The 11,299-nt window shown below is 36.1% G+C and overlaps 1 pseudogene; it reads right to left on the minus strand.

The window, feature by feature from the left end:
• Nucleotides 1-8,912: 8,912 nt before the first annotated feature.
• Nucleotides 8,913-10,861, minus strand: LOC105529503 (annotated as a pseudogene).
• Between the last annotated feature and the right edge of the window lie 438 nt (nucleotides 10,862-11,299).

Genomic DNA, 11,299 nt, shown 5'->3' on the forward strand with positions numbered 1-11,299 from the left:
CTTCTTCTTCTTCTTCTTCTTCTCCTCCTCCTCCTCCTCCTCCTCCTTCTCCTCCTTCTCCTCCTTCTTTCTTCCTCTTCCTCTTCCTCTTCCTCTTCTTCTTCTTCTTATTCTTCTTCTTCTCTCTTCTTCCTCTTCTTCCCCTTACCCTTACCCTTCCCCTTCTTCTTCTTTTTTTTTTCTTTTTGAGACGGAGTCTCCACCCAGCCTGGAGTGCAGTGGCAAGATCTCAGCCCACTGCAACTTCCACCACTCTGGTCCAAGTGATTCTCCTGTCTCAGCCTCCCAAATTGCTGGGATTACAGGTGTGCACCACCACAAATGACTACTTTCTGTATTTTTAGTAGAGACTGGGTTTCACCATATTGGCCAGGCTGGTCTCGAACTCCTGACCTCAGGTGATCTGCCTTCCTCAGCCTCCCAAAGTGCTGGGATTACAAGTGTAAGCCCCCCTACCTGGTCTTTTCTTCTTTGATTTCAATATTTTCTAATGATTTTTATATTGTAGGGCTCTCACCATGACGTAGTGAGGTATGGTTTTCTTTGTATTTTACTATTACTAGATTTCATTAACGTCTAAGATCTGTGGTTGATGTCTTTCATCAGTTTTGGAAAATTGCCATCAATTATTTCTTTCAGTATTTTTTCTGGTCTGTTCTATTTTCTTGTTCTGGGACTCCAACTACACATATGATAACTTACTTGATAATCTATAACAGTTTGGATGTCTTTACTCTTTTCCTCTATAGTTTTTTTCTATTTGTGTTTTAGTCTGAATTATTTACGTTTTCTACAAATTCATTGATTCCTTCCTCTGATTATTAGCATGCTGAATAATTATAATTATTTAATTATGATTATAACAATATATTATACTTACATAATATGATTTCTATAATTATATAAGTATAATTATATTATAATTATATTAACTATATTAATAGTAATTATAATAATCCTTGCTCTGATTATTAGTATGCTGAATATTTACCATAATGATTCCATCAGCATAATTTTGTACTTATTATTTCATTTTTCATTTCTAGAATCTTCATCTGGTTCTTTTTCATTGTTTTCAATTCTATGATAAAATTCCCTATGTGTACACCTTTTCTACTAGATCCTTTAATATATTTATCATATTTTAAAGTCCCTCTTTGATAATTTTAACACGAGGGCCATCTTTGGGTTAAGATTTGTTGACTTTTTCCTCTCTTGACAATGGGTCACATTTTCTTCTTTCTTCCATACCTCATTTTTATATTGGAAATTTGATATTGTATATAATAGAACAATACACTAAAGCAAATATATTTACACTCAGAAAAGGCCCATCATTTCTTTTTCAGACAACTAACATGGAGATATGAGTTAATCTAGTCCATAATTTAGTTGGATCTGGGCTTGTTTCTTCTTAAAATTTTATGTACTTTTAAATCGATGAGTAAAATTATGTATGTTTATGGGGCACAATAAGATGTTTTAATATATGTATGCATTGTAGAATGGCTAAATCAAGCTATGTAACGTATACATTATCTCACATACTTATTTTTTATGTTAAGAATTCTTAAATTTAGTCTGTTAGCAATTTTTTTTTTCTTTTTTTTTGAGATGGAGTCTCGCTCTGTCACCCAGGCTGGAGTGCAGCGGTGTGGTGCGATCTCGGCTCACTGCAAACTCTGCCTCCTGGGTTCAAGCCAATCTCCTGCTTCAGCCTCCCGAGTACTGGGACTACAGGTGCCTGCCACCATGCCCGGCTAATTTTGTGTACTTTTAGTAGAGACGGGATTTCACTGTAGCCAGGATGGTCTCGATCTCCTGACCTCGAGATCCACATACCTTGGCCTCCCAAAGTGCTTGGATTACAGGTGTGAGCCACCGCGCCCAGCCAACAATTTTTATGTATAAAATAAGTTGTTATTAATTGTAGTAAACATGAGTACAATAGAGCTCTTGAACTCATTCCTCTTGTCTAACTGAAATTTTGTGTCCTTTGACCAACATCTCCCCAATCCCACCATCTTCTGGTAACCACCATTTTATTCTTTGTTTTTATAAATTTGACTTTTTTAGATTCCACATGTAAGTGAGATCATGCAGTATTTGTCTTTCTGTATTTGGCTTATTTCACTTAATATAAAGTACTCCAGGTTCATCCACATTATCACAAATAATAAGATTTCCTTCTTTTTAAAGAATGGAATAATATTCCATTGTATATACATATAGAATTTTTAAAAATTCATTTGTCTGTTGATGGACACTTAGGATGATTTCACATCTTGGCTGTTGTAAATAATCCTGCAATAAATAAGGGAGTGCAAATATCTCTTGGACATACTGATTTCATATCCTTTGGATACAGATCCAGTAGCAGGATTCCTGGATCATACGGTAGTTCTATTTTTAGAATTTTAAGGAAACTCCATACTATTTTTCATAATGACTGTGCTAATTTACATTCCAACCAACAACATACAAAACAACATCTTTTCTCTCCATCCTCACCTGCATTTGTTATGTTTTTCTTTTTGATAGTAGCCATTCTAACAGGTGTGAGGTGATCTCTCACTGTGGTTCTATTTGCATTTCTCTGATTAGTGGTGTTGAGCATTTTTTTATACACCCATTAGCCATCTGTATGTCTTCTTTTGAGAAATGTCAATTCAGTTTTTTTTGCTCAGTTTCAAGTCAGGTTATTTGTTTTCTTACTATTGAATTGTTTGAGTTTCTTGTATCTTTTGGATATTAACTCCTTATGAGATCTACAGTGTTCAGATATTTTCTCCCATCCCATAGGTTGTCTCTTTACTCTGTTGACTTTCTTTGTTTTGCAAAAGTTTTTCACTTGGTGAAACTGGTGGAATTCTATTTATCTTCTTGTTGCCTGTGTTTTTGGGGCCATATTTTAAAAAGTCCTTGCCTAGATAAATGCCTTGGAGCTTTCCCTCCTTTTTTTTCCTGGTAGTGTTACAGTTTTTGGTATTACATTTGTCTTTAATCCATTTTAGATCAATTTTTGTATGTGCTTTGAGATGATGGTCTACTTTCATTTTTCTGCATGTGAAAATTCACTCTTTATTGAAGAAACTCTTCCCCATTGTGAGTTCTTGACATCTTTGCCAAAAATTGACAATAAAAATGCGGATTTATTCCCGGGCTCTCTATTCTGCTTCATTGGTCAAGGTGTCTATTTTTATGCCAGTACCATGCTGTTTTAATTACTATATTTCTGTAGTAGATTTTGAAATAAGGTAGTGTGATGCCTCCTGCTTTGTTCTTTTTGCTCAATATTGCTTTGGCTATTCAGTCTTTTGTGGTTTCATATAAATTTTAGGATTTTTTTTTCTATTTCTATGAAAAATGTCATTGGAATTTGTATAGGGTTTTTTTGAATCTGTAGATCACTTTGGGTAGAATGGGCATTTTAAAAACATTAATTCTTCCAATCCATGAACATGGGATATCTTTTTATTTATTTGTGCGTTGTTCAATTTTCTTCATTAGTGTTTTGTAGTTTTCTGTGTACAGATCTTTCACCTTCACCTTCTTAGGTGAATATATCCCTAAGTGTTTTATTTATTTGGTGGCTATAATTAATGGAATTGTTTTTTTGATTTTTTTATTTACAACTTTTTGTTAATGTATGTACTGATTTCTGTATGTTGATTTTGTATTCTGCAACTTTATTGAATTTATTAGTTTCAACAGTTTTTTTGGTGGAGTCTTTAGGGTTTTCTATATATAATGTAATCTATAAACAGAAATAATTTAACTTTTTTCTTTCTGACTTGGATGCCTTTATTTTTTTCTTTTGTCTAGCTTGTTTGGTCTATAAATTCTGATACTATATGGAACAGAAGTGTCAATAATGGACATTCTTGCCTTATTTCTGATCTTAGAGGAAAAACTTTCAATTTTTCACCATTGAGTATGATATTAGCTGTGGGCATCTCATATATGGTCTTTATTGTGTTGAGGTACATTTCTTCTATATATCTCATTTGTTGGGAGTTTTATGATGACAGGATGTCAGGATGTTGAATTCTGTTTGTGCCTCTTCTGCACTTATTGAGATGATCATATGGTTTTTGTCCTTTATTCTGTTAATGTGTAATATCACATTTATTGTTTGATCATGATGAATTATTCTGGTGTTGATGTTGTCTATTGCATGTTTCATTTCATTCATTGTGATGTTCAGCTTCAGAATTTCTGTTCGTTTTGTTTTACAATTTCAATCTCTGATAGATTTTTCATTTTGGTCTTTCTTTTTTTTTAAGTTTTATTGTATTATTTCTCTGTATTTTCTTGAAGTTTATGGAATTTCCTTAAAATAACAGTTTTGAATTATTTGTTAGGCAAGTTTGGATATCTTCATTTGGAGTTCATATATCTTCATTGGGGCAATTACTTAAAAATTGTGTTCTTTTGATGGTGTTATGCCTCCTTGGTTGTTTTGGTTCTTCTTGCCTTCTATTGATGTCTGCAGATTTGGTGGAGTATTTCCCTCTTCCTGACTTTATGTGCTATTTTTTCTGTGGAAAGATCTCTCCCTATAGGGGGATCTGAGGCCATTTCTGGGTGGGGTGCAGTGGTTTGTCACTAATGAGATCAAAACTATGTATTCACCTCAACACACCTGTCTGCTGAGGTCAATATTGATGAAGGTTACAGGCATCTTCAGCGGCCAATAGTGTGGATATCCATAGCAGCAGTGAAAGTCATTGCAGTGTTTGATGGTGATGGCTGCTAATGTACTCCCAATCTTTTTTTCTCTCACTGGGGAAGCAGTGGCTGAAGAGATCCCTCTTGACACTGGGTCTACTTTGCAGTCCCACTCAAGTTGGCAGTGGCACTGGTGTCTGATCATGGTGCTCATGGAGTAGCCATGAAGTTGAGGCCTGAAGCATGAGCATGCCTGGAGGGACTATGGTTCTGGAATCCATAATGATAATGGCACAGGTATCTAAGGCTCAGGGACCCCTGCTCCCCTGTCAGTAACAGCATGTGATGTGCGGGTGCTTGTGCAGCAGTCATAGAGTTAAGCAAGGGAGCACAGGCTTATGCAGCGTTAAAGTGGCTCTGAAGTCAAGGTAGAGACAAGATCTCTATGGTATCTAAGCCAGTACCTGGAATGAAACTATGGGCAGAAACAGTTTGACTCTGGGTCCCAGAGTGCTAACTAGCTCAATATGACTTATGGGCAGGGCACTTGTATGGTTGGGAGAGGTTTCAGCTTCTCGGGTTGTAGAGAAGTGTGTAGACACATCTCCCTTTCTGGGGTTCCTGGACAAAAACGGCTGTTTGTTGCCTCATTAGCAAAAGTAGCCAGTGTCCCCTGTGGAGCAGACTGTTAGGAAACTCAATGGTTCCTGCCATGCAGCTGATAGCAACAACCTTTGTCTTTCTTATTTGTTCCTTGCTCTCTCCTGACATCTCAAGTATGCTAATTTCACCAGCAATCTTTTCTATGTGCATATTCCCAATATTTTTGCTCCACTCTGTTGCTGCAGACTCTTTAGTGGGCCTTTCAGACTTCTCTGGGATGTTTTGGTTTGTGGCTAGCTGTCTGTATTTGTTACTTTGTAGGTGAATGAAGGCTGGTACCACCTACTCTGCCATTTTTATTGATGTTTTGATAAATGCATATGAAAGTTTCTTTAATTAGATTTATTTTACCACAGGCTGCAAATAATTTGAGAATTGGATCTGTGCCTTTGTTTTAGCTAGATTTGGGACCTCAGCATCTGAAGGATTTGTTTCCATTTTTTTGTTTTGCCTTTAGTCTTTCTCAATCCCTGCTTGTCTGCATCTCAGAGGGATACTTATTACCTATCCTGCCTTAGTCGCCACCAAAATCAACCATTGCATCAGTGGGGGCCCTGAGTACCTAGAGAATTTCTTTCAGGATTTTGTATTGCCTGAAGACTCCAGCAATCCCCCTACACTTGCATCTCATAGGAGAGTTTATCTTAGCTTTCCTGCTCTTCTCTTAGCAACAGGTCATCACAGTCTCTTACTCAGTGTAAAGCCCAGAGGGTTTATCTTCGTTCTTATGCCTTGCCCTTAGGTTTCATGAGGTCCTGCACACTGTGTCTCAGTGCAGCAAGTCTCTTCCAGTATTCCTGACCGTCTTCCACCAAAGGTAAAAGCCTGCTACCTAGTACTGGGTGTGAAGTTCAAACACTTGAAGATTTCTCTTAACATTCCTACCCCGGTCCAATATTTCTCATGAGTACTCTGTGAATGCCTCTGAAAAAGTGTTGGCAAGTGGCATACTCTCTGTTCTGGGGACTCCAAATCATCATGCCATCCCACACTTGGTCAATAAAAATTCCTTAAACATTCATCAATTTTCTCATTTCCCATTTTTCTGACAGCTTTCTCCCTTTTCCACTGATTCACCAAAAATGACAGAAACTGTTAGATTTCTTCACTCCAAAGAGAGGTGTATAACTTTTTTGGATTTTAAGTCATTAGGTTTAATCCCTCGTTCTTAGCACTCTGATAAATTTGTTTCAAACCGTGACTTTACATATTGTCTGGCTGGTTACTGTTGTTAGGATGGGAATGACATTTTCTTGTGACTTTTTACATTCTAAGCAGAAGGTAATACCTGATAGTTTACATATAAATGATAATTTTTCTCTTTCAACATATGTATACATATATATGTACTATATATACACACACTACACATAATATATATGCTATACATGTTGATTAAAAATATTTTTGAAATTATTCTTTTAGAATGTATTGGAGGTAGTCATCTTTTCTTTTTTAATACCTTCGGTGGTAGGAAATCTTTCACTAATTCCAAAATTACATCTGCTCTAAAATTAGAGTGACATTCAAAACAAAGTTTATAAATAATGGTGGTGATTAATTATGTTTTTTGTACAGTTGACTCTTGAACAACAAGAGGGTTAGGGCTGATCCCCTACATTGTTAAAAATCTTTCCCAAAACTTAGCTACTAATAACCTACTTTGACTAGAAGTCTTACTGATAATGTAAAGTCAATTAACATGTATTTTGTATATGTATTTTGTTTTGTATTTTTACAATTAAAAAACTAGAGAAAATAAAATGTTATTAAGAAAATCACAAGAAAGGGAAAATATATTTACTATCCATTAAGTGGAAGTGAATCATCATAAAATTCTTCATCTTCATTGTCTTCATATTGAGTAGGCTAAGGAGGAACAGGAAGAGGAAGGGTTGGTCTTGAAGTCTTGGGGTAGCAGAGATGGAAGAAAGTCCATGTATAAGTGGACCTGTGCAGTTTAAACCTACATGGTTCACAGGTCAACTGTAATGAAATAATTGGGATGATTTTTTTAAAGGCTAGTCAAGTGAAGCAGTGGTTGTGGAAAAAGAACAAATAAATCTGTAACTGGTTGTGATCGGTTAGTTGTAAACACCATTGCACCCAGACCAGTCCGGATGATTTTTTATGCTTCTTCTAGATACTTTTTGAAGGCAATTCAAAATTGATTTTAAGTGATGGCAGCATCATTGGAATAAGGAAATTCTTCTGATGATGACTGTTTAATTATGAGTAGTAAACAAAAAGCAAATATCTAGAATGCTGTAATTTTAAAATATATTTTCATTGCTCATGTATACAGTCTTGAACATTTGTTGTTAAAATTACTTTAAAATATTTCAGATTTTAGTCTTTCTTGTACTCTGAATAATCCAATACCAATTGATAATATATGGTTTGCCATTTTATTGCTTTCTTTGTAAATGCAAAAAGAGATTGATTTTTTTTTAGTTTACTTGAAAGTATATCATAGGCATCTTCACCTTATTAACAACTTACAGTGATTTCTCTTTTTTTCATACCACAGCAGACAGATGTGTTTTAATAAAAAAGAAAAAAGAACCTTTAATCAGAAAGCCTGATTAAATTCAATATTAACTCAAACTCTTAAAAATATTTTGGAAAAGTCAACAGGATACATCACAGAAAAGCAGGCAGCTGCTAAAACTTCTTTGGTGGAAAAGTAACTTGCATACTTATCCAAGCTGCCAAAATGATTATGAGAACGAGTTTTTTTTTTTTCTTTTTCCAAAAACAGATTTTAAGATACACCAAAGAAGCTATACAGATATTCCCTAACAATACAAAACTTTAACAATGAAGTTAAACTATATAGCAAAAGCCAAGTATGACAATACACATGAATAATTTATAAAATAAGCCTTTAAATCCTAGAAAACTAAAGTGGGGAGATCTTACTGAATGGTAACATACATAAAATGAGGACTAAAAGCAGGGAACAATCCTTAACATTTTCCCAATGACTGACTAAACCTCAAAAAGACAACTTAGGAAAATGATTAACATGCAGTTTTTATTTTTTTCCTAGCCAATTCACTTCTACTTAGATAGATCTGGTTACCAGTCAATACATATATAGATTAGTTCTTTTTTTTTTTTCTACTCAATTACTACCATTTTTTTATTTTTCATCTTTTCCCTAATTTTTCCTTTGGTTTGATGAGTTGAACTCAAAAGGTTTGCTACCTAAAATGATTATCAATGCTTATGGGAATAGCACTCGAGAAGTGCAATCCTAGAAAAGGTAAATTTTTAACAGAGGTGGCTTGACAAAGTTAAGCATTCATTCTCAATATAACAATGTCTCCCATGTTAGTCACATGGTTAATGGCTTGCTCTTGGCTAGATCACATGACCCTGCATGATACTGGAATGCTTCCTGGTGAGGTACTGCAGAGCTACATGCATATACACCCATGAAAGCTTTCAATAAATGCAAAGCATCATTTTAAACCATTTCAGTAGAATAAATAAAAACATATCGCATTTCTCTTGGCTTGCTTTGCTCCCTGAGCTGACTTGGAGTCCTGTTGGTGATATACAAGTCACAACAGTTAGTTAGTGGCTACTCCAAGCTCTTTAGACTTCAGCACTTTCCGTTCTTCAAGCCTCAGCACTTTTCTTTGGCAGCAATTATGGTATTCTTCATTAGCATTGCCACTGTCATAGGGCCAACACCGCCAGAAACTGGAGTGATATAACTGGCTTTTTGCCTAACTCCTTTAAAATCCACATTTTCAACCAACTTAGGTTTAGCGTTACAGGATCTTGAACTGTATCTATTCCCACATCAATGACTATTGCTCCTTCCGTGGTCATATTTGTTGTGATCAGATTTGGAATGACTGCAACAGATATTACAATATCTGCAAGAATTGTATGTTTCCTCAACTGCTCTTTGGGGGTATATCAATGAGATATTACAACAGTGGGATCACCTCCGTGACGTTCATGCACCCCATCTGTGTGCAGTGACATTGCAATGGGCATTCCAAGATTTTTTGACCTTCCAGCCAAACCGCATTCTTCCCTAGAGTTGGAATGCCAGTTTGCTTAATTATTTCCCACACACCGCACAGAGTAGCTGGTACATGGAATACTGGTCCAGATATATTCGCCCTACATTTATTACATGAAAGCCATCAACATGCTTATCTGGAAAAACAGCATTGCAGATCTTTCTCTCATCAATGTGCCCTGGAAGAGACAGGTGAAGAAGGAGGCCATCTACATTACCATCATTATTCAATTTATTGATTAAATTAAACAATTCTTCCTCTGAAATTGAAGCTGGTTTCACAATTGTCTCACTGTTGATTCCCACATCTGAAGCTGCCCTGGTTTTGTTGAGGATATAGGAGTGACTTGCAGGATTTTTGCTGACCAGAGTCAAGCGTAGGCATGGCCATTTTTTGCCAGAGGCCAGCTACTCCTCCACCTCCTGCCACACTTTCTGCTTGATCCACCTGGCCAGTTTCCTGACAAAAGCGTCATTTAGTTGGCAATGGGTTCGTCCTAAGAACCCCACTGCTTCATCCAAAGCTGACAGACCAAGAGTGAGTATATGAGGGCAAAGGCAACAATTTTTAGGTTGGCCAGCTGTTCAGTTGGTGCAAAAGCTTAGCTCATAAGAGCAGTGAGAGTTATTGGAACCAGTAAGAGCTCTTCCCTGAGGAAGTTCAAAGGAACTGCCACGAGGTGAAAAGGGCGAGGACAGAGGCGGCAGCTCTGAGCAGGCTGGATCAGCGGGTGGCCAACGCTGACATGAGGGAAGTCACAGCCAGAGCCCTGCACTAGTGCCCGCGCTGGGCTGAAACTGATTTTAAACTTTTTTGCCTTTGCATCCCAGCCTGGTCAAAGTTCTGAAAAACATCCATTTTAAACTAAATTTCAACTAGTTATGAAATAATTAAACAAGTTTTAAAAAAATTTTGACTTGGTGCCCAAGTATTCGATCTTTATTTTCTGTTACATATCAAAATTTAAGAATATGTAATAATAGTGAATTATTAAAAAGTTACTACCCTCTATGTAAAATTTTTTTTAATTGTTGAAAATGATTTCTTTTGAATTTCATTGACATCCTTATGTTTTGAAAATTGCAGGATTTGTTGCACAAAGCCACAGTTCATGGTGTTCTTACATTTTATGATTTTATGAATGCCCATTCTGTTCCCATGGAAACTTTCAGTTTTTATCTTCTAGATATTTTTAAAGTTTGTTATTTATATTGAAGGTTTTTTTAATCCATAAAGTTCCAATCCAACAAATGTATCATTTTTCTAAGTCCAAGCTCCTTTGCAAATGGTTTTGTTCCTGTCTTACATTAGGTATCCTTCTTTTTATATTCTACAGTTGTCATATATTTGTTGACATATGGTCAGATAGAGCAGCCAAGGGTTGGTGCCCCTTAGCAACATCCTGCAATCCTGTCTTCTTTATTAATACCTAAGCTTACTTTTTCCACTCACTTTTTCCTTGTCTTACTCTGAAACATATACATTTCCAGAAGAGTTCGTGAAAATATATTTGTAGTTGAATGAGTGCTTATAAAACAAACACTTGTGTAACCTAAGTCAAAAAGTAAAACTGGCAGCATTCCAAAACACATATCCAGTCTATTCATGCCATTCTCCCTAATCACAGTTCTATCTCTCCACCCTGGAAGTATCCCTATGTCTTAATCAATTTTGTACTGATAGAACATCTCAGATGATAGCAGCATGATTTATAATCTTTTGGGTATATCCACAGTAATGGGATGGCTGGGTCGAATGGTATTTCTAGTTCTAGATCCTTGAGGAATCTCCACACTGTTTTCCACAAAGGTTGAACTAGTTTACAGTCCCACTAACAGTGTAAAAGTGTTCCTATTTCTCCACATCTTCTCCAGCACCTGTTGTTTCCTGACTTTTTAATGATTGCCATTCTAACTGGTGTG

The sequence above is a fragment of the Mandrillus leucophaeus genome, unplaced genomic scaffold (genome assembly GCF_000951045.1).
Source record: "Mandrillus leucophaeus isolate KB7577 unplaced genomic scaffold, Mleu.le_1.0 Scaffold119, whole genome shotgun sequence".
Taxonomy (NCBI): Eukaryota; Metazoa; Chordata; class Mammalia; order Primates; family Cercopithecidae; genus Mandrillus; species Mandrillus leucophaeus.